Source organism: Schistocerca serialis, chromosome 6, assembly GCF_023864345.2.
Source record: "Schistocerca serialis cubense isolate TAMUIC-IGC-003099 chromosome 6, iqSchSeri2.2, whole genome shotgun sequence".
Classification (NCBI taxonomy): Eukaryota; Metazoa; Arthropoda; class Insecta; order Orthoptera; family Acrididae; genus Schistocerca; species Schistocerca serialis.
In genome coordinates, this window is record NC_064643.1 from 438857322 (window position 1) to 438876239 (window position 18918).

The 18918-nt window shown below is 45.9% G+C and overlaps 1 protein-coding gene and 1 non-coding gene across 2 annotated transcripts in view; both read left to right on the plus strand.

Annotated features, from left to right (window-relative positions):
* LOC126483907 (adenylate kinase isoenzyme 5) overlaps window positions 1-18918 on the plus strand; it is a 454419-nt gene that overhangs the window by 346416 nt on the left and 89085 nt on the right. The window lies entirely within an intron of this gene.
* Trnas-cga (transfer RNA serine (anticodon CGA)) lies at window positions 4363-4437 on the plus strand. The gene has a single exon. It is a non-coding gene; the product is annotated as a tRNA-Ser (tRNA).

Sequence of the window (18918 nt, forward strand, 5' to 3'; positions counted from 1 at the left end):
GAGCAACACAGACTAGCAACAATTTACAATAATCAGAGCATCAAAGAGCTCACCATAGTAATACAATAGCGAAACAAGCAAAGAAATTTGAGTGACTTACAATCACGCGACTTAGGTACCCTAACAAGTCGGCGGTCGCAGACACTGTTTGTCCGAAAATCACAAAATGGACTACCAACATCCCAGGGTCTTGGCATAGACATCTAAATACTGGGACAACGTCATTAGAGAGGCTATCGAAATTCGTACCAGGAATGGACTCATCAACCGCGATTGAGGCTGTAACCTCAGCAAGGCTTGGGAACTAGCATTTCGTCTAATTAAAAAGACGCTCAACAAACAAAACGAACGGGCGACCTGGGCGGACGAGGCAATTACACCGACGCCACCACAGACACCGACGCCAGCGTCCCAGCGACCGCCGACGCGTGGCCGCGGGCGCGGACTGCGGAGAGAACACCTCGCACGGGGAGGGGATTTAAGACGGCTGCCCGCGCTCAGGAGCTCAGTTTCAGGAGAGCTACTCGCTACCGTCCGGAAAGGAACTCAGAGATGGCGCACTGTGCTGAACGCGACGCTGAAGCGAAGGGTGTGGTGGATGGCCGATCGGCAGAGCTTGTGTGTGACCCGGAAGTCGAAGTGGATGATTTCCTAAGACTAGATGACGAGCGCATAGTGGCGGATCGCCGCCCGGCGATGCTTACTCCGTCGGCGGCCCCATCCAACCCTATGTTTACGACGAACCAGCCAATGAAGATCCAGGGGGAGGAAGGAAAGGAGATGAGACGGCGTTATGCGCCAATGCCTCGGCGAAGGCCTCAAGTAGCGGGGGAAGTCGCCGCCCGGTAATACCGTCCGCTACCTACGACGTCTCGCTCCGGGAAGACGACGGAAGATGAAGACACAAAAGCACGAGACAACGCTGATGGATCGAGTAGCAGTTATGCGACTTCTACCTCGAGGAAGCTACACTACCGGCCATTAAAATTACTACACCACAAAGATGACGTACTACAGACGCGAAATTTAACCGACAGGAAGATGATGCTGTGATATGCAAATGATTTGCTTTTTAGAGCATTCACTCAAGGTTGGCACCGGTGGCGACACCTACAACGTGCTGACACGAGGAAAGTTTCCAACCGATTTCTCAAACACAAACAGCAGTTGACCGGCGTTGCCTGGTGAAACGTTGTTGTGATGCCTCGTGTAGGGAGGAGAAATGCGTACCAACACGTTTCCGACTTTGAGAAAGGTCGGATTGTACCCTATCGCGATTGCGGTTTATCGTATCGCGACATTGCTGCTCGCGTTGGTCAACATCCAATGACTGTTAGCAGAATATGGAATCGGTGGGTTGAGGAGGGTAATACGGAACGCCTTGCTGGATTCCAACGGCCTCGTATCACTAGCAGTCGAGATGACAGGCATCTTATCCGCATGGCTGTAACGCATCGTGCAGCCACGTCCGCTCCATGAGTCAACAGATGGGGACGTTTGCAAGACAACAACCATCTGCACGAACAGGTCGACGACGTTTACAGCAGCATGGACTATCAACCGGAGACCATGGCTGCGGTTACCCTTGACGCTGCATTGCAGACAGGGGCGCCTGCGATGGTGTACTCAACGACGAACGTGGGTGCACGAATGGATAAACGTCATTTTTTCGGATGAATCCAGATTCTGTTACAGCATCATGATGGTCGCATCCGTGTTTGGCGACATCGATGTGAACGCACATTGGAAACGTGTATTCGTCATCGCCGTACTGGCGTATCACCCGTAGTGATGGTAAGGGGTGCCATTGGTTACACGTCTCGGTCACCTCTTGTTCGCACTGACGGCACTTTGAACAGTGGACGATACATTTCAGATGTGTTACGCCTCGTGGCTCTACCCTTCATTCGATTCCTGTGAAACCCTACATTTCAGCAGGATAATGCACGAACGCCTGTTGCACGTCCTGTACGGGGCTATCTGGATACAGAAAATGTTCGACTGCTGCTCTGGCCACTACATGCTCCAGATCTCTCACCAATTGAAAACGTCTGGTCAATGGTGTCCGAGCAACTGGCTCGTCACAATACGCCAGTCACTACACTCGATGAAGTGTGGTATCGTGTTGAAGCTGCATGGGCAGCTGTACCTGTACACGCCATCGAAGCTCCGTTTGACTCAATGCCCAGGCGAATCAAGGCCGTTATTACGGCCAGAGGTGGTTGTTCTGGGTACTGATTTCTCAGGATCTATGCACTTAAATTGCGTGAAAATGTAATCACATGTCAGTTCTAGTATAATACATTTGTCCAATGAATACCCGTTTATCATCTTCATTTCTTCTTGGTGTAGCAATTTTAATGGTCAGTAGTGTAGTTGCGGGTTGAGTCGCCGACCGGGGTGTAACACATTACCGGCGGCCACATCGTGTTCGCAACCTACAGCAACCCGTTCCCAGAAAGGGAACAAGAAGAAGCAAAAGCGCACCATTACTATCGCAGGAGGCATGCCCTCATACGCAGTAACGCGTGCCCTCGACGTGGGCGGACCAAAGAACGCCACTGCCAAGATCAAGACACCCGAAAGGGTTTCATCGTCCACTGAAGACCCATTCTCCTGGCCTAAAGTCGGGTCACGAAAGCAGATAAAAGACTCTTCGCGGACACCGTTCATCGGACGGCCAAGTTCATGCTGGAGAACGACGGAGAGGGAGCTGAAGACACGGAGGACATGCAGGTGGAGGAAAGTCGAAGAAACGCCCGGCGGAAACGAGTGCGAAAAGCTACCGGAAACGTGCGACTACCGCCGCTCCCACCACCGCACCGACGCTGCAAACACGAAGAAAGGCGTCGTCGAAAGGGCGCAAAGCCCCTAAGACCACTGACACGGATGGGTTTCAAATACCCGAACGCAAGAAGATTGGAAGAGCTGTACAGATGCAGGCATGGTCGTCAAAAACCGGTTTACTGAGCTCGAAGTGAAGGAGAAGGAGACAGCAGAACAGCAGCAGAGAAGCAAGGGGCCCCCGCCGCCACCCACCGTGGTGCAATGGCCGGGCTCCTTTAAAGAAGCAGAACAGACGATCCTCGCGGTCGTCAAGAACAACTTTACTACGAAGACAGCAAGTCACGATATGTACAGAATCGCGACGCGAACCGCGGAAGACTACAAAAGCGTTACGGACCTCACTGACAGCCGTGGTCTAAACTGGTTCACGTACTCGTCGGAACCTACAAAGACGCTCAAAGTAGTCTTCCAACGCCTACCCTTCAGTATGGACCCCCAGTACCTCAAGGAGCTTTTGAGGTCAAGGGGTACACCATAAGGATAGTATCCCGAATGAAGTCGCCGAAAGACGACCCAGACGTACCGCTCTTCCAGGTCTTCCAGCACTGGAGGATCTTTCAAGGAACGAGAGTGGGAAGCTTCAGGGGGGTCACAGTTGAAAAACTGAGGAGGCGGAGAGGCCCGCTTCATTGCTTCAATTGCCAGGGAATCGACCACCTGGCGAAATACTACAAAATGTCCCCACGCTGCGTAAAGTGTGCTGGGAGCACCAGAGCCGGAAATGATCGTTTCCGATCGAGAAGACACCCACGTGCTGCAACTGCAATGAAGAACATGTCGCCAGCTTGCACGGCTGCAAAGCCTTCAAAAAAGCAACTGCAAAAGGGCGGCAGCACCAGCGAGGAGAGTTCAGCCGGGAAGAAAGTACGCTACTGCAGCAGCAGCGGCTACCGCGGCAGTTGTCGCAAGGGAAACGCCTGCAAGACGCGAACAGCAACACGCCGAGCAGGCGCGGCAGGCGGAGTGGCCTTCCCGCGCAGCAGAAGGCGTTCCCCGACCGCCAGGAGAGAAGCACGAGCCGCCGTGCAGGGCCGGCCGGACGCGTGGGCGCCAAGATGGGATGCCGCCGCCTACGCCCGCCCCACCACCTCCGACCACTGTAACCACTGAGACCGCAGAACTACGAGAGATGCTCCGGGAGTTCAAACAGCTGCTACTCCAACTACCGCATGTGATCGTGTCTGATTGTGGCCAACCTGACCAACACCACAAGAGAAGTCAACAACACCCTTGATTCCAGAATGAGATTTTCACCCTGCAACTGAGTGTGCCCTGATATGAAACTTCCTCACAGATTAAAACTGTCTGCCGGACCGAGACTCGAACTCGGGACCTTTGCCTTTCCCGGGCAAGTGCTCTACCAACTGAGCTATCCAAGCGCGACACACGCCTCGTCGTCACAGCTTTACTTCTGGCAAGTGCTCTACCAACTGAGCTACCCAAGCACGACTCAAGCCCCGTCCTCACAGCTTTACTTCTGCTAGTAGTAAAGCTGTGAGGACGGGACGTGAGTCGTGCTTGGATAGCTCAGTTGGTAGAGCACTTGCCCGCGAAAGGCAAAGGTCCCGAGTTCGAGTCTCGGTCTGGCACACAGTTTTAACCTACCAGGAAGTAAACACCCATGATGCCCAATCACATCATAGTTCTCACCGTCAGCGTTTGGAACGCAAACAGCATAAGGCAGCAGGAGGGCGAATTTAGGCAGTGTATGTGTACCTCGTGTGTGAGACATGGCTAAATCCCGGCGTAAACGCGAGGACACCTGACTACAGGTGCTATCGCGACGATAGACCAACAGCAGGATGCGGAACTGCGGTCTACGTAAGAAGAACGCTGCGACACCACCAAATCCAGCTACCAGAGCTGACGCAACTAGAAGCAAGAGGCGTCGCAGTCAGCACCTCAGTGGGTCAAGTGACCTTCATCGCCGCGTACCGGACGCCTAGAAGACTCCTACGACAACAGGACTTCGAGACGCAGTTGTCGATGCGTGGCAGCATCTTTATCGGCGACGACTTCAACGCCAAGCACTCGGTGTGGAATTCCAGGGTCACCACCACCAGCGGCAAGAGGCTTCTTAAGGGTGCCACCGATAATGATGAGATATTGCTGGGGCCATACGACCCTACACATTATCCCAAGAGAGGCCGCCCAGATCTCCTGGACATCGCATTCATCAAAGGGGTGACCCACGACGCAGTCGTAACGACACATGTGGCCCTGTCCTCACATCACCTGCCAGTGATCTTCGATCTGAGCACGGACGGGGCCGCATCACCTGAAGGACGCAAGACCTACTTCAACACCGAGTGGGAACACTTCCGGGTGTACCTGGCAGAGACGCTCGCCACGGTGCCGGATCCTGATGTTGATGGCGTGGACGACACACTCGCAGCGTTCTCGCATCTCGCGATCAGAACGGCATGATAGAAGACATTCTTGGATCTGTTAGTCCGCCCCGGTAGCTGAGTGGTCAGCGTGACAGACTGTCAATCCTAAGGGCCCGGGTTCGATTCCCGGCTGGGTCGGAAATTTTCTCCGCTCAGGGACTGGGTGTTGTGTTGTCCTAATCATCATCATTTCATCCCCATCGACGCGCAGGTCGCTGAAGTGGCGTCAAATCGAAAGACCTGCACCAGGCGAACGGTCTACCCGACGGGAGGCCCTAGCCACATGACATTTCCATTTCTCGGATCTGTCGCCTTAGAGGCGACTTCATGTGCTCAATTGGTGCTCATTCTGGTATTCCGCGCTGGAACGCCATGTCGGTGACCTAGCGCGATCTGCAGATCCTGGGCTGGTGCAGATCTCATGCTGACCTACATCTTCATGTCCATCGGGACGACAAGAGATTAGTCAGCATATTGTGTAGTACTGGCTCACTAGGTGGGAGTTCATCATTTTTCATTTTAGTTCTGCCAACCAACCACTGCATAGTAAAATTCAGATTTCTGGGGTTCATTCACATAATTGAATGTATATTTAGTCTGAATACATTGTCATTCCTTGGTCAGCATACTTGGGTTGGTCAATAGTCTGTCACATTAGATTCGTATTATCAATGTGTTGGTTTCCTTGTTTACAAAAGCAAACTTTTCTAATAAATCACTGGTTTATTATGATTTGGATTTCATTTAAAGTAAGCAGTGTCCCTTCATCTCATTTTCGTTATCAATAGTTTTGAAATTATAGTTATTAACTGATTCCATAGCAATTCCCACCTTAGGATCTAATGTTAGGGTCAAATTTCAGATAGAATATTTTCATTGTGTTAAGTGCATCAACATTGTTTCTTAAGGAGTGTGTCGTAGTGTAGATAGAAATCTACACTTCCTGGAGTCAGAGACTAAGTTCACACACGCGGGGTATTGCACAGTCTAGGTGCGGCGGGAATAAAATAAGGAAAATACGAAGCATGAAAGGGCCGACTCATGTCAATGTGAAAGGTGGCCAGTCGTGGTGAACAGGGCTAGAGGCGGACCTCCGCTGTGAGTGAAGCCTAGAACGCAAGAGAGAGAAGCAACTGCTCCCTGCTCTCCAAGTTCCTTCAACAACCACACTCGGAACTCGTTCCCTACTTCCCTATTTGTCATCTACCAACGCGTGCAGCTAGTTTAATCAGCAGGACGCAGGGAATGGTGGTGTGAAGTTGACTTCAGAAAACAAAAGGAAAAGTGGCTTTTGTTTTCAGGCACGTTGACACTGAAGTAACTGGCACTGGGAGTGTGTTTGAAAGCTGGGACCTCCGAAATAACATTTTTACAGAATCCCTAAAATATGTTTTGACTGGTCGGCCATTCTGTACACAAGTGTAGGTTAATATGAGGGGTGCATATATAGTCGAGGCTCCTACTTTCAGGGCTGCTGATGTGGAAAAAAGGAAGAGAGTGAAACGCAGTGTCAGATCATAGCCTACTGCTCTCAAATTGCTCCGAGGAGGCCGCCGAGCCTAATATACCATCAACGTTATGCTGGTTATTAACATGCTTGACAAGGATTTGGACATAGCTGACCACCACTCGTCTGGAGAACTCACTGTAACTGTGATGTATTAGCTACTAACTAGATCTCATAACGAAGTTTTAATAACACGCCATAAATAAAATACTCATAAAATTTGAGGGAAAGACATGTAACACGCCCTGGGGTACTGATGAGGGTGGGGAACCCTTAAAGTGGTTGTCGGTTCTGCTTTTCTAGACCGTGCGCCCTGTCCACACCACGTACCTGGTAATCCCGCGGCGGTCGTACTGTTCTGCTCCACACTGCTGCAGACTTGCCTGAAATTATCCATCTAAATATGCAAGCGGGCTTAGGGGAGCCACTCAACGTCAAGCACAACACTGTCCTATGTCTGGTATGAACATCTGTATTCTGAGACGATAAAAGAAAATCGCAGGTTGCACTGTTTACATTCTAATTCATAATTGTTTATCCCAATTAATGGATGATTATCTGTCCACAAAAAATCACTAGGACGAGCGTACGCATAACCGAACACGGCGCGGATGATTGTTGATAATGCGAAAACCGAATGAGCGCACGAAAGTTCTTACGCTCGTCACGCATACACAGATATTTGGTACCAGTCCTCTTTGAGACTAGTAATGATATGTCACTGTTCGTAAAGTAAATTTTTCAGTTCTCACTCGTACGAGCGTGCCCGTAACCGTCGCGGCGCGGCTGATTGTTGATGATGCGGAACGCAATGACCGAACGCACGTTCTCACGCTCGCTACAAGACACTGGCACTTGACTGCACTCTTTTATGGTAACTAATTTTTGCTGATTCACATTAGTTCATTCTGGGAGACCGAACACGGCGCGGATGATTGATGCTGTGCGACACGCAACGAGAAGATGCACAAATATATTATCGGCGGCACTGCTCATCTTTAATTACATCTTGACGCACTTTCCTCTGAATCACTTCCATATTTCATCATTTTACTGTAATACCACTTGTAGCAACACTTCAACTTCCGTACTAACAATGCCTCTCACATGCAGAGCTACCCACAACACAACATAACAGTTCCGTGTCCCACGCTCGACGCGGCTGCCCGCGAAGATACTCCACAACCAAACCAGCGATATGACAATACGCTTACAGACATTAATGATTACGAATTAAACTTTGTTTGTGGAGATACCTCCGCTGTACATTCAAATATCTAATAGGAATTCACGGTTCTACCATACTCATTTTCTCCTGTTGCCCAATTTGACTTTATCTTTTGTGTTTCGTATTTACCACGTTAAACATAGTCTGTGATCTATAACCCTAAATTGTGACTCGTTTGATTCCTATGTGAATTATCCACAAAAAGTAAACTAAACTCCTTCCGAACAGGCGTCGGAAGGCCCAACAGCACTGACCTACTGCCGTGTCAACATCTGCCTATAGGGGTCACTGGATGCGGATATGGAGGGGCATGTGGTCAGCATACCGCTTTCCCCGCCCTTGTCACTTTTCGAGACCGTAGTCGCTACTTCTCAGTCAAGTAGCTCCTCAATTTGCCTCACAAGGTCTGAGTGCACACCGCTTCCCAACAGCGCTCGGCAGACCGGACGGTCTTTCTACTGACTGAATTATTCTAAAACACGTAGTGAAATATGATTTTTGTATGATGAAAAGAGTATGTAACACGAAATTAACGAAAATCGGAAGGGATTTCGAAATGGCTGGCCAATCTCGACGGCGCTTAACTTCGGTGATTTGCCGGGAACTGGTTTTACCACTGCGGCAAAACTGATGGGCATGTGAACTAACCATATCGTACTATAACAGATATCTCGAGTACACCATCACCTACACACACGTCGTGCAAATATTTTAGATAGCCATAGTTCCATGCTGGCTTTGGTATTCGCCCTGCTGGTTTGTTGGGGTGTGTAACAGTCCGTCATTGACCATAACCAGTCTCAATCGTTACAAGGCTAATGTTTTTAATTGACGATGGCGCATGTAGTTATTGCCGACCTTGACATCACGAATAAAAGTGAGTTGAGCTTTTTCTCGTTATTATTGATGTCCTCAATTGCACCTCCCCTTTAGAGTGCCCTGTTTGTCAACATACATACGTCATCCACGTTTCTCTCCCGATATGAAACACTGATTATAAACAGAGAACACCTTAAAAAACGCAAACGGTTCGTCGTGACTGATATCATCACGGGATATGACTCTGTGAGTGCAATGTGAGGTTGGACATTATCTACATCTCCACACTCCCGGTAAGGCAGAAAAGGGATCAAGGCCGGTGAGCTGTTGATATATTTTTAGATTTCGCTAGAAACACGCGATATGTTTTGAATGTTATCTTCCACACACTTCTTCCGTAACATGCATGCTATCAACAAAGAGCGAACGTTTATGACAGTGAAACTAAGTCAGGCAAAAACTTTCTGCTGACTGAATTATTCTGAAACACACAGTGAAATATGATTTTTGTATGATGAAAAGAATATGTAGCACGACATTAACGAAAATCGGTTGGGATTTCGAAATGGTTAACAATATGATGGTGCACTGTGTCTGTCCTGAAGCAAAATTGAAAAACTAGTATCCAAACGGATTACGTAGTGTAATTTTTAATTTTCTATGTACGTTTGATATATACGCTTAAAGTAAAATTAGTTTTGTGCAGTCTCTACTCAGAAGTAAGGTTAATTTGGTGATTGGAACTCGTGAATTTCTGTATGTGAGGAACTTGAACTACGTGCGATCAAACTGGGGGACGAGCTGCTAGCCGTTTAGCAACGTACGTACTGTCAAACACTTGACCAAGGAAGTGTATAAAAACACATGTGTTACGGAGAACATTAATAGGGTAATTAACACGAAGGTTTGGAGGTCTGTACGCAAACAAGACTTGATGCAAAGGTGACAGTGACGACAGACTCTCTACGAATTATGTTGACAAATTCTACGAGAATCACTAACAGAAAAGAATACAGGAAACTTTGGTCGCATTTAACACAGGTTAACTGTCACAGACTAACTTTTCAGTGGTTCTTGGTGCTTTTCATGCAAAAGAAGGTAATGCTACAGCAAAGAGAAAGCAAAGGGGATCATAAAAAGCTTGTTAACTGCAGTTAATCTAACTGGTCACCTCTTTTTAGATCAGCTGCAGTTTAGCGTGTTGCAACTGAGGCTTATATTTCTTTGATCACGGACATGCAACAAACGCATGCATTTTACACGTTCAGAAAACACACATATTATAACGATAGAGAACTCATTATTTGATCTCATCACACAAAAACGCACGCCCCTAAGGACTATGGTAGGTAGAGCTCGTTCACTGAAATACTGGAAAAAAAACCTTATGCAAGATTTAAATAGAATCAAAAAATAAATTTAAGCAATGCCTACGCAACTAAAGTAACTGGAAACACAGATAAGCAGAAGAAAAAAAGAAAAAAACAGGTATCTGCTGATCTCATATCTAGGCCTCGTTATAAGACAAAAATAAGTTGACTTGTTTCAGAAGAAGCAAGACAACTACCAGGTTCCCCAAATACAAAGTCTGGGTTACTTAATAAACCACAACATGAGAAAGACAATCAGAACTATCTGAAATTGTGTATAAAATATACTGTCCTCAAGTCCTGCCTACCGTATCGTAAAAACGCGCAGAAGCTACCACTCCAGTTCCTGGAGCATATGAATACGTGCAGCTTAAATCCAATATATGGCAATGAATATTTGTTTGTTCGCCTGCTAAGCATTCCTACACCATTAATCCGATTGCGATGATACTTTGGTGCGTTGTTGTGCGCACGCCCGCAATTAGAAGTAGTAGGACTGAATTGTCAGTGGTGAGCTACTTTCCAAACAAAACGCTTACCTTTCAGGAAAAGCTGCCTCCAAACTGAACACATACAGCCGCTCCGCAAAAGTCGTAGATACCATAACCGCGAACCTTCGTCGGCGCTGCCGCTGACAGAATTCCGCGCAGTTATTCAGAGACCCTCTCTCTAACCGTCACTTTAAACTACCCAAAATGATCTAAAGCTACCGCAAAGCGGTGTCATTAGCGGAGCTGTAACGCCACAGACTTATATCGCAGTCGTGTCTACCTCTCTGTTGCCACGGAAACGTCACACCAATAGCAACAACGTATTCCTTCGAACTTCTTCTGTTTCCAGAACGACTGTGATTTGAATAATATAAACGGTGTCATAATCCGACGTCGTTTACAATACACTTCCATAGAAGCTCACGCTCAGACCAGAGGTGACACGGGATTTTAGGTCATCCGTTTCTTGGTACACTAGCGGCTGCATACACGAGTGACACGGTGACAGGGTCAAGCTGAGTTTCTTCAGATCTGTTTGGTGGGAGACAGTACAGAATGACTTGGACGTTAGGCTAGGGAGGTAGACGTAAAGATAATAGGAGAAATGAGACTCTGTGTCGGCTTGCTGGGCTGCTTTTTATTGCTTTTTCACATGTTTGCAACGAAGATGCCGAAGAGCATAGGCGCTAGTTTTCATGAGAACGTAGATGAGGCTTACTAGATTCTCCAGTCAGTTACTAGAACAAATGGCCATCCTGACCCATAAATTAGCTAATAATCGAATATACACAGTAATGTGTGGTACTACAGACCACGAACCATGGAGATGCCAGATTCTATTGTTCTAATCGAACACTTTTAGGCCGGCCGTGGTGGCCGAGCGGTTCTAGGGGCTTTATTCCGGAACCGCGGGACTGCTACGGTCGCAGGTTCGAATCCTGCGTAGAGCATGGATGTGTGTGATGTCTTTAGGTTACCTAGGCTTAAGTAGTTCTAAGTTATAGGGGACTGATTACCTCAGATGTTAAGTCCCATAGTGCTCAGAGCCATCTGAACCCTTTAGGTTCAAGTGCTCGTCACAGTGTAGGTGACATACATACATAGGTACATGTAAAAAAAAGTTGCTATAGAAACCAAAAACCCTACTCCAGAGGTACACACGGGCAAGGTTTGCAAGTTCTTCTTACTGTACAAGCTTAACTGGGTATAATACTCTATCACATAGTATCTGCTGCAGGCTCGTTCATCTGAGGCTGGCTGAACTTTCTGTGTGTGGGACTCTTCTGCTCGCGGGAACCCTTCTGGTCCCGAACTCTGCTTTGCCTGGAGTTTGAGGACATTTATTTACGGCATTTGAGATTGTTTGCTTACAGATAGTACCTGACTGCCTCGCTTTTTACCTCCAATTCGCAATCACTGATTGTGAAATCAGCTGTTTCTCAAAGCCTGTGACACCTTAATGGACTGAAGAAATCGGCTATCGGCTTGCACTGTAAATCTCTAACTAAGGTAAGACGCCTACTGCTAATACTCAGACGATTTATCTGCTTTTCTTTCTCCCTAGCAACCCTTCATGATTCACTCATTCCAACGGTGAGGGGAAGGAGGGCTTTTTCATATCTCAAGCGTGTGCCTAGTATGCGTTGCAGTGCCTCCTTTCATTTGTAACTAGGTACACATACACAAAGCAGACACATTTACACATTTCACGTACAAAATATGAGTCATGTCTATACCTCATTTGATTGAAATTGCTCCAGTCGTTCATGAGCTATGCTTTTGTGCCAACTCTTTTTATCCATACCATAAACCATAGAAATGATAAGAATATCTTACCGTCATAGTAACTTTTTCCGCATGTACCGAGACCAGTTTGGGAATAAATTGCTGCAGTTGTTCCAGACACATGTTGATACGTCATTGCCTTTGCAAGCCCCATCCCACACACTCCGACTCTTAGGGGTGCAAGTCATCAGGACTGTGAGCAATGAGCCAAGCGACCCCAAAAACTTTTGATTCGATACAAATGTCAGTCGTTATCGATTATTTTTACATCTCACGGTTTCTCACACCCAGCTCTAGGGGTTGTAGTATTCCCACACCAGGTACGAACAAGTAACTATACAAATGTTGTACGCTCACAAATGAAACAGCTGGGAATTTTATTAGTTTTTACACAAGACGAAAAGACCGAAAATACTGAATATCCTAAAAAACTTGAATAAACATTTTCAGATTTTATTTCATCAACAAAAAATCATTCTCTTTCATATATTTTGTACGTGCAAACAGTCCGCTTTGTACACATTTACCTACTTAGAAAGAAAAAGAGGCACTGCAATGCATGCCGGCTGCTTACAGATATCTTGTCTTGTGACGCACTTTGAAGGAATTTTGCGAATGGGGCGGAAATTGGTAGCTTTGCTGTACATGTACAGACAAACCAATGATTACAATTTCAGGAAAATTGGATGATTTAATCAGGAGAAAGAGCTTCACGTGTTGAGAGCCAATAACGCGTAGGTCCAACTATTCGCTCATATGAAAGCAGCTATTCGGCTTGACACGGACTAACAGGGTTGTTGAATGCTCTTCTGAGAGATACCGTGCCAAATTCTGTCCGATTCACGCGTTAGGATGTCAAAATGCCGAGATGGTTGAAAGACCCTGCCCGTAATGTACTGGTCATCGACGCTCAGTTTGAAGCGGGACTCATAACTGAAGACAATTCTGCACCAGTCAATGAGATTCCAGGCCAAAGAAGAAGTGTCTGTAGACGCTACAGAGAGCGACGGGTGACCCACCTCACAGCCGACTGGCATACGGCCCGACAAGTAGTGGCGATGGGTTGAGGTGTCACCTCATCCGCGGCACCCTTGCAACACAGCGGTACGTCAACGATATTCCACACCCCGTTTTGTTGCCGTTCATGGCAAACCATCCTGCTCTTATATTTAAGCAAGACAATGCCCGCCGCACACGGTGAGAGTTTCTAGCGCTTGTCTTCGTGCGTGCCAAGCTTTACCTTGGCCAACAAGGTCGCCGAATTTCTCCCCAACAGAGAACGATTGGAGCATTATCGGCAGGGCCATCCAACCAGCTCGGGATTTTGACGATTTAACACGCCACTTGGACATCCAACAACTCTATCAGTCAATGTCAAGCCGGATAACTGTTTGCATAAGAGCTAGACGTGGACAACGTGTTATTAACTTGCTCACTTTGTTAAGCTCTTCCTCTTGAAAAAATCTCTCATTTGTTCTGAAACTCTAATGAATTTTTGTCTGTACATGGAAATTATATTTACCGAGTTTCGTCCCATTCGGTTAATATCTTCGTAGTGAATCTTCTTTTTCTCTCTCTCTTCTCCTTAGACTGTAAATCGCAATTCGTACAGAAGCTTCCAGTTCCGATTCCTTGAGCATATGAATGCATTCGGCTTAAGTTACTTGTGAAAATCTGGCGATGCACAGCACATGCTCGACACAGGAGATTTGTTAACGACAAACATAACCATCTGAGGTAGTGGAAACTCATACCAATGTTACGAACATAGATCTCCCAAGACAAATAGAAATATACCACCATAAAGCAAAGAGTCTCGATTTATTGCTAAATGGTATGGTTGATTTAGTTAGCCACATTTATTTAAAAAAATGTTATAAGTGTAATGACGTGTAATATAATGAGACAATGTAGCTACAGTACAAGTGTCAACAATAGGTTAAATCTGGAACCGAATAAGAAGCTACATATGTTGTTAACTTTTATTGTAAGAAATTCGTGAATATTTAGACCTGAACATACACATGTGCGCATAAAGCGGTGTTCTGCTGAGAAGTACAGTTCTCACCTTAAACGCCAACATAATACCAGCTTTACGTACTGGCCCTGACGGGCCATTCAGTGCCGATAGACCGCCGTGTCATCCGCTGCAAGTGGCGTCATTCGGAGGAGCGAGGACCGCTCTCTCGGCCATTGTCAGCTTTGCAGATCTTGCAGCTCCTACTTCACACTGAAGTAGCCCTTCAGTTGGCATCATGAGGCTGAGTGGACGCCACTCGCGTCATCGCACCAAGGAGACAACCCCTGCTAGCACGGGGAATCTTAACTCCGGTCCTGCGCATAGCAGTCAGCTACCCTGACACTTAGCTACAGAGGCGGACGAACGCCAACACAACGTCAATAAGTGTTCCTCCCAGCATTTCTGATAGGTTTCTCACGCTTGCTCATTTTAGCTTCCTTCCTTTTCTCCTTGATTTCTGATTTACAAATCGTGACGGATAACCTTCTCTTAACAACATCTTTTCTAAGACTTCAGTAAGGCAACAGTAATAATAAGCAAACTACACTCGACGATGTGCCTGTATTGGACCGAAAAGCATTGTGTAATGGATCGTGTAAAGCACAAATTTTTGTAACTAATGCGTTGTGTGTTACATTCAATACAGTCACTCCTGTAAATGCAATTCCTCCCCCTCCTCTTTCTCCTCGTCCTTCTACTTCTTCTTCTTTTTTCTCTGGCCGCCTCGATAGCCGAATGGTCAGCGTGTCAGACTGCCGCCCTACGGGGCTCGGGTTTGATTCCCGGCTTGGTCGGGGACTTTCTCCGCTCAGGGACTGGGTGTTGTGTTGTTTTCATCATCATTTAATCCTCATCCGGCGCGCAGGTCGGCCAATGTTGCGTCGTATGTAATAAGACCTGCACCAATGCTGCCGGACCTGCCCCGTAGGGGGCATCCCGGCCAATGACGCCAAACGCTCATTTCCATTTTTTCTTCTTCTTCTGCACTTCTAGGCAAAAAGCATGTTCTGACATTTTTTCCTAGGCCGTCAAGAGTATTTATTTTCTTGTGGCTTATAAATCCTTATCCGTATTCGCTCTCAATGTTCATTCATTCTGTTCTTTGCATTTTCTTCCGTAATCGTTCACTGTTTCCCAATATTATAAACACTAAGTTCGATCCTTAAATCTTCGTTACGTAATTTGGCTTATCATGAGCAGCTTTTAATCTTTCTTAAAACTCTCATTTCCGCTATTTGGATCTTACTCATGTCCTTCTATGTATCAATGCAATTTATGCATTAAAATAAATACGTCTATCATGACCAGTGTGTGTTACTTATACGTGCAAGTCATAAACAACGTTTTAAGAAGTATGTTCTCTCATTCCTACCTACAAGCTACGCGGCAAGGTCTTTGGAAAATTTGTGCAGTCTACATATGAATGTACAAGGTACCTGAGCCATACTCAGACTAACAGAAGGCAGGTGCCATTTGAATGATCATCACATGGCATCGTGTAAAGCAATTTATTGTTCGGAGAAGGTATTAAAATCCATGGAGAAGAAATAAAAACTTTGAGGTTCGCCGATGACAATGTAATTCTGTCAGAGACAGCAAAGGACTTGGAAGAGCAGTTGAACGGAATGGACAGTGTCTTGAAAGGAGGATAGAAGATGAACATCAACAAAAGCAAAACGAGGATAATGGAATGTAGTCGAATTAAATCAGGTGATGCTGCGGGAATTAGATTAGGAAATGAGACGCTTAAAGTAGTAAATGAGTATTGCTATTTGGAGAGCAAAATAACTGATTATGGTCGAAGTAGAGAGGATATAAAATGTAGACTGGCAATGGCTTGGAAAGCGTTTCTGAATAAGAGAAATTTGTTAACATCGAGTATAGATTTAAGTGTCAGGAAGTCGTTTCTGAAAGTATTTGTATGGAGTGTAGCCATGTATGGAAGTGAAACATGGACGATAAATAGTTTGGACAAGAAGAGAATAGAAGCTTTCGAAACGTGGTATTACAGAAGAATGCTGAAGATTAGATGGGTACATCACATAACTAATGAGGAGGTATTGAATAGAATTGGGGAGAAGAGGAGCTTGTGGCACAACTTGACTAGAAGAAGGGATCGGTTGGTAGGACATGTTCTGAGGCATCAAGGGATCAGCAATTTAGTACTGGAGGGCAGCGTGGAGGGTAAAAATCGTAGAGGGAGACCAAGAGATGAATACACTAAGCAGATACAGAAAGATGTGGGTTGCAGTAGGTACTGGAGATGAAGAAGCTTGCACAGGATGGGGTAGCATGGAGAGCTGCATCAAACCAGTCTCAGGACTGAAGACCACAAAAACAACAACATTAAAATAAATACGTCTATCATGACCAGTGTGTGTTACTTATACGTGCGAGTCACAAACAACGAGTTAAGAAATATGTGCTCTCTTTCCTACCTCCAAGCTTCGCGGTGAGGGCTTGGGGAAATTTATGCAGTCTACATATGAATGTGCAAGGTACCTGAGCCATACTCAGACTAACAGAAGGCAGGTGGCATTTGAATGATCATCACATGGCTGACTGAACCATGCAGCAATTGTAGCGTGAGCCCCTCACGTTCAGTGTCACGTGCATCACACGTTTTAGGTGTTACTCTGGACGAAGAGCAGGCATGATTTTTGGTCGTGCAGTGGTTTGACACTGACAGTCACGGATGCCGCGATCATACTACACAGGGCTGTGGTTAAGTATTCGGAGGGACGGATTCAGATCATAGTGGCACATTCGGAGTCTATTTTTCCACAGTTCCTCTCTTTTCTAGCAAATGCTTGGCTTCCGTGAGGTTTCGGTATTTCAGTCGGATGACTCTGACATCTCGCCGCGATATTTCCGCTGACAAATATTCCACCATCTTCACTTGTAAAACACTCACATTAAATGGATGAATGATTGTCAACCGAAATTTGGTGGTAATTACTTTATGTCACCCCGTTGCAATCCGAATCCTCATGGAATACACATTACGTCGGGTAATATTCAAGAACCAAATTCTACGATATTTCCTTCAAGAAGGTAAAGTCCAATTTCCATCTCCGCCTTTCTAAAATAGTGCTTTTGGTCCGTCAAATGATCTCGGTATTGTCAGAGTGTTGCGCTTTGTCTTGCCAGTGTTTCATTCTATGACTGCGGTGAAATACAGGTATTGTCATCTGTACCTACGTTGTATCCATAATATTTGAAGCTTACTTGAAATGCCTTAGAAAACACTTTTTCCTTGGTCTGCTTCCTCATATGTTCGAGCTGGACATGTTTGGTAAACACCAGTCACATTGCAGGCGCTGAGCCAGTACCGTCTAGCAGTCGGTACCGAGTAACTTTAGATGTGATTGAATGTATCATTGCGTGCGGCGAGACACGAATATCAACTTCAGCTTTGAAATGATTTAATGAAGTACAATTTTTTTCAGTTCATAGCAGCTGCAAAAAATACTGATTCAGCCACCTCAAATAAAAAAATTCTAGTGCCACATGATAAGATACTGTATTCTCGATTGAGAGGATAGGCATTCATTGTTTGTTTAAAGCTGTTATGGCAAATGCAGTGATTGTTACTTTGAAATGAGTCTACGGAAGTACAGCGACGTAGGTTTTGTGAAATCTTGTTAAGTAAATTTAAATAAAGTGAATCGTTATGTTGTTTCTCGGATGTGGCGACAGTTTATAGAGACCGAAACTGCAGGGCCGACCGTGTGTGACATCAGAAAGGAAAACCATTATTTGGCTGTAAGGGTACAATTGTACCTCCTTAGCACTGCACGGCAACTGGCATCTGATCTCGCAGCATCCACTGGGCGTGTTGTATCGAGGCAAACGCTGTACAGAAGGCTTCGGTAGCGTGGCCATTGTTGTCGAAGAGTTAATGTATGTGTACCTCTGACGCGTATTCACAGAAGAGAACGTCCAGAGCGGAGGCGTTGTAACCTCCCCACAGTAAAATAATATGAATAATATTCACGTTTAGTGTAACCTCCCCACAAAATAAATTCCGTAACCTCCCATCAGATAAATAAAAAATAATATGAATAATATTCACATTTAGTGTAACCTCAAAACAGAAAAATTCCTAAACCTCTCAACAGTAAAAAATATAATTATGTCGTTCACATTCAGTATAACCTACCAACAGGAAAATTGCGTAACCTATCAATAATAAAATGTGACTAATCTCTCAATAATAAAAAATTGTCGCTCACTTATAACCTTTCAATAATGACTGTGAATTTAAACTGGTGAATTTTGGACGTCAGCAGTGCTGCGTCATGGCCCTGAAAGATCAATCTGAATAAAAAAGAGAAAATTCTTACCTCAATGAAGTCGCCGGATAACGCACATATACCTGCTCTTACAATAAATTTTTGTGCACAGCCCAGTGCAATGCTGGCCGATAGATTTGTCACGTATGAAAGGAGCAACTGGTTT